This window comes from Pseudophryne corroboree, chromosome 4, assembly GCF_028390025.1.
Source record: "Pseudophryne corroboree isolate aPseCor3 chromosome 4, aPseCor3.hap2, whole genome shotgun sequence".
Lineage (NCBI taxonomy): Eukaryota > Metazoa > Chordata > Amphibia > Anura > Myobatrachidae > Pseudophryne > Pseudophryne corroboree.
Genome location: NC_086447.1, coordinates 198,128,774 through 198,134,585, shown reverse-complemented (window position 1 = coordinate 198,134,585; position 5,812 = coordinate 198,128,774).

Genomic DNA, 5,812 nt, shown 5'->3' with positions numbered 1-5,812 from the left:
ACGCTGCGCGCCATTGCTCCCACCCGCTACACACACAGAACGGGCACTGATGGGTGCAGGGCGCAGGGGGTCGTCCTGGGCAGCAATAAACCTCTGGTCTGGCAAAAATGGGTACATTAGGCTGTGGAGGCAGTAAAAGAAGAGATCCACCGCCATTTTTTGTATTTTGAAGTGGGACCGAAGCCCGCCGCTGTAGGGGGCGGAGTTTGATCCCTCAGCACTAACAGCGCCATTTTTTCCACAGAAAGCTGCAGAGAAGCTGGCTCCCCGGACTCTCCCTTGCTGAACTCGGTGACAGAGGGCTGAAAAGAGGGGGGGGGCATGTTTAAGGCGCAGTGAGTGTATAACATTGATTATATATATATATATAGTTGGGGGGGAGGGGGTTTAGCGACCAATGGTGTCTATAAAAGAAATCACACTGATAAAGCTAAATATTTATCGTATATAATACCCTTTATGAGGTCTAAGAACACTGTACGCTATCTACGTATGAAGTACCGTAAGGGTACGCTAGTTGCGTAACAATCGCTTTGCCGTGATCGAGACGCTCAAGCGTCACGTTCACTCACGGCCAAGAGATCACAGGCAGGCACGTTATTGGCTGTTAACTAAAGTAATGATTCGCTATAGCGTAGCGAACGCTCGGGACCACGAGGAGATCACCAGCAGAGCTGACGCTCACTATATTAAACCTTTGTATCTAAACCATAAACAGTGTATTGTGCAGTAAAACCTTAGTGTAATGTTAGAGAATAAATGCAACTCAGTATAACCTTATTACCTTAAAAGCTGTTTGAGCGTCACCGACGCTCTGAGAATACTTAATACTATAAGAAACACACAGATACCGTGCTCAGGGTCCAACGCCTAAAATATATATTATGAATGCTATACTTGCAAAAGAGTTAAACACAATACAAGTCATACACTACAATATAACATAGACTACCTAACCAGATAACTACACAGGAAATACAATACAATACAATTTAAGGGAAAAATGAGTGAGAGAGAGAGGGAGAGAGAGAGAGAGAAATTGAGAGAGATTGGCCCACAATAACAAGAAGATCAATATAGTTGCGGAGAAACACTTACGCACAAGGGGAAACGATCGCATGCGCCTCGATATCCAGCTCCCGATTATCAGCAATGAGAACCGTTGAAGAGAGTGAACTGGATATGGTCGGCCTGCCTATTTATGCCCCACACACAATACAATTCAATGGTCCCTACAATCTCATTGTTCATTGGACACAGGAATTCGGCTTCGCATTATAACAAAAGGTCATAGGTTGATTCATACAGGTGGGCTGTGACTGCTTCCAACTGTTCAGGTGGGTGGGATACTGGGTTTCCCGCCGCATGACTAAATAAGAACAAATAATAGTAAATGGACATAAACTTCTTATGTCCATAACTATTCGCACGAGCGATTAATCCGCTCCAAACCAACACCGGAATATTGCTATTTAAATACTCTTCCGATGGGTACCAAACACCACTGTATGACCCCTGTTAGACCCTTCGTACAATACAAAGAGGGATCTCTCTGTTCAGGAACATGCTATGTTAACTAAACTTTCAGAATCTATCAAAGGGACCATGATCTACAAAATACATTATATAGTGAAAATATGTAATGATTGAGTCGCACGCTACGATCACATAAACTCTACCGTAAATACGCATACCGTGCGCCTGCGGGTGCCCGCGACTGTGAGTATGCGCACGTACGGGAGAGCGTACGCATGCGCAGCACGGACCTGTGTGAGGTGCAAATATGGTAGTGTGCATAGAGATATTTTTCTGACTTTGACAGTCCACCCTTTGGCAGTCAACAATAACTGCCACTTCCTGAAAACATTTCAAAAAGAGAAAAATATATGTTAGGGGTTAATACATTTACATGGTTGGGTAAGGGAGGAGAGGAGATGGTAGGAAAAGGGTATGACCTAGTGAGATAGCAGAAGCATGTGTGTATGAATCCGTGCTTGGGGGTCATGTATCATCGTGCCGTACATGTTTTAAATCAAGCTTCGAGGTATTGCGAAGTATACATGTGAATTCCTTCTTATCCCGTGGTACGGGTCTGTGGATGGGCTGTCAAACTTTACCGAGCTCTTTTCGGCTTTGGTTGTAACAAAATGGGGGAGCACATTTTAGTTGATGATACATGAATGGGGGAGATATGTGATTGCTGATATCTGTGCCTGTATTCCCTATCGACTATGTGTGTCATTACCTGAGGGTTGTAGAAATGAAGAAAAGACATAATTACGGTAAATGCGGTGGTATTCTATGTCAGGTAAATGTACAGTCGTCGATTGAGGTCTTGTTTGGTGTCTGTTGAATGCAGTCTTCTTTGTGCTTTTGCCCATAAGGTGCGAGCAAAAGCTGTCAATGTCCATAGATTTACAAAAGTGTTGGGCTAGCGTAATTTTAAAATTTCTAGGGAAACTGGGGATCCATGGCATAGTTCATCAAAAATCTGTGTATCAGGTTGTCAAACTTCTTCTTTAATCCCTCTGTTGTCTGTATATCGGCTCATCAAATTCCTCGTCCAAGTGGGTCTTGTTACCTTGGAGAAAACGGAAAAACAGGTGAAAGAAACGGACCGTAGAAATCGCATTTTCATCACATCATTGTTTCTACATTTGGGTCATAAATCAAGTCCAGGTTAATTACAGTTTCCTCACTCCTTAAACTCATTACCCTAGTACGATGATTGCACTTCATTAAAGCCTGACCGCATCTAAATATCAATCCAATCGATATGACAACACCTAAGATACATAGGAGAAACTTCCCAACATCCATTATGACTCCTTGAGCCCAGTCTCCTAAGCCAGAAAACCAATTTCGCGGGTTCAACCATGACACCCAACCAGTCAGCTCATTACCTACAGCAGCAAGAGTGAGATTGTGTCTCCTGCGAAATTCCCACTTCAATTGGAGAATATCGTCCATCTTTTGGTCTATGACCTCGACCGGATCCTCGGTGCTATTTGTAATATATGTGCAACATTTCACGCCGTATTGTGTTGCCAATGTGACACAATATCTGCCTGTCACTGCTGTGAGGTAATTGAGAACCATTCTATGCTGTACCAGTTCTGTTTTGTAAGCCTGAAGTTCTCTTCCAGTATACCTAAACGTGTCATCATACATTTCAGTGATATTATCTAACAAATTGGCGAGCGCAGAAATGTATTTATAATTCAGCACTCCTCTAGCAGTGCGGGTGAAATCTAACGCGATTAAGAATTGAATCCCGGTTGATTCACTTATCAGATCAGAGGCCGGATGCTCTGTCTTCTCTATCAGGTGCCTTTTAACAACGTGCTCGTAATGGGTGTGAGTATAAGGAGCTTGGGCACCACGGTGTATGTCTTTCATTTTGTCATGTGATACAGTCATTACTTCAGGCAGTACTTTTCCAATATAACACAATCCTTCAGAGTTTGGGGCAAGCCACTTGTACGCCTTTCTCCCGCATATGAAATATGCATCATCGGGGAGAACATATGGGACGGAGTAGGACATAACCATATTACACACCTTCCATGTGAAATCTCCTAACCCTAATTCTTCCATCTGTTTAGTACACGTATCAGGTTGTACGATATGTGCACAGTATCCTGGTGATACCTCTCCAACTTTAGTAATCCTATTTCCTAAGGCAGGCCTGGCCAACCTGTGGCTCTCCAGCTGTTGTAAAACTACACATCCCATCATGCTTTGCCACAGTTTTGCTATTAGAGAATGCTAAAACTGTGGCAGGGCATGCTGGGATGTGTAGTTTCACAACATCTGGAGAGCCACAGGTTGGCCAGGCCTGTCCTAAGGTATACCTATACCGGAAAGATTTTCCTCTACTGGCTATGTGGCGTACAAGCTCTGTATCTGTAGGCATTCTATCTGCTCTATGCGAAAAGGTCATGGTGTGGTTACTCCATGACACTTCCCAATTTCCCGGTTTTCGGGGATTGGAGATGTTGAAATATAATAGGGACCTATCCACGTGGTATTGGTGGAGCTTCAAACTAGGAGGGCTGGAGATATTAAACCTCCGGTCCACCGGTCTCCCACCATTTAACTCAAGTACCTCCTCTATCGTTAAAGGAAATGGTACTAGCCCTGATTTGCTATGACCCTGAGGTACTTGAGAGCATACCCAACAATCTGTTTTGTTTAACACATTACCCACTAAGGAGTGATAGTCACTCAATGGATGCCGGTCCATATGGATATTAAAACTGGATTGGCATTTCTTAATGCACCCATCCTCAATGACATTGTTACAGAGTCTACAGATACAGTTTTCTTCAGCTAACAATCCTTCACAATTCCTTCTATGGTCAATGCTATCGGATCGTTTTCTGATACTCGCCTTTGCTTGTTGATTATGTTGTTCTCGGAAAACTACGCCTCCATCTTTATCATCAGAACCCATTCCAGAACCTCTCTCGACCTCCATGGTACTCTCGCCGGAACAGACTGCTCTGGTCAACATCATGGTCAACAGGAAAATCCGGATCACAGTCTCTTGGGGCAAGTCCATCTTATAGGAGGAGACGAAGAAAAATGAGAGGGGGGAAAAAATAATTGAGGGAGATGGGATGGGAAATTGGAGAAAAACAATAAAAGGGAACAGGGGATCGACAACTGCTTTTGGTCTTGTGATTTTCAATGCTCAGGTGCCGCCTCAGTCCTCCTGGAACAGACACTCTAGTGATACAACCTCTACCGTCTGTTCCTTATCACAGGACTTCTCTGGATCAACGACCTTTTTACAGTGGGACGAATGAACCCAAGTCTCTCTCTCAGCAACCTTCAATGCTGTAGTGCTAGTCAATAAGACCTGGTATGGTCCTTCCCATCTGTCAATAAGGCAACCTGAGCGTAGAAAATTCCGTATCATTACATAATCCCCAGGTTCAATGTCATGACAATTACTATCTGGTAAATCAGGAATCACTAACTTCAGATTATCATTTTGATTCCTCAACTGTTTACTCATGTTAATCAAGTATTTTACAGTTACTTCATTGTTACACTTCAAATCATCCTGAGGGTTAATCATAACATGCGGTTGTCGACCAAACAAGATTTCAAAGGGAGACAGATTAAGAGGGGACCTGGGAGTGGTTCTGATGCTGTACAGTACAATGGGTAAAGCTTCTGGCCATGTCAATCCTGTCTCTGCCATCACTTTACTCAGTTTATTTTTAATAGTGCTGTTCACTCTTTCCACTTTCGCACTCGCCTGTGGACGGTATGGAGTATGCAGCTTGCTATCAATTCCCATCAATTTACACATTCCTTGAAAGACATCACCTGTAAAATGGGTACCCCTATCACTTTCGATAATTCTAGGGATACCATATCTACATACAAATTCCTGCACAATTTTCTTAGCAGTAAACATAGCGGTATTTGTGGCCGCCGGAAATGCTTCGACCCAATTTGAGAAAACATCTATACAAACAAGTACATATTTCAAATTTCGACAAGGGGGTAATTGAATGAAGTCAATCTGTATTACCTGGAAAGGGCCGCCGGCAGGTGGGATATGGGATGGTTCTGTAGGTATTGCCTTTACAATATTCTTTCTCAAACAGGTAAGGCATGACATGGCTCTTTTACTCGCATGAGAGGAGAATCCTGGGGCGCACCAATATGCTCTTACCAACTTGCACATCCCTTCCTTGCCTAGATGAGTCAGCCCGTGAGCTGCTTCAGCCAAACATGGAAGATATGCTCTGGGGGCCACTGGTTTACCATGTCCATCCGTCCAGAGTCCTGAGGA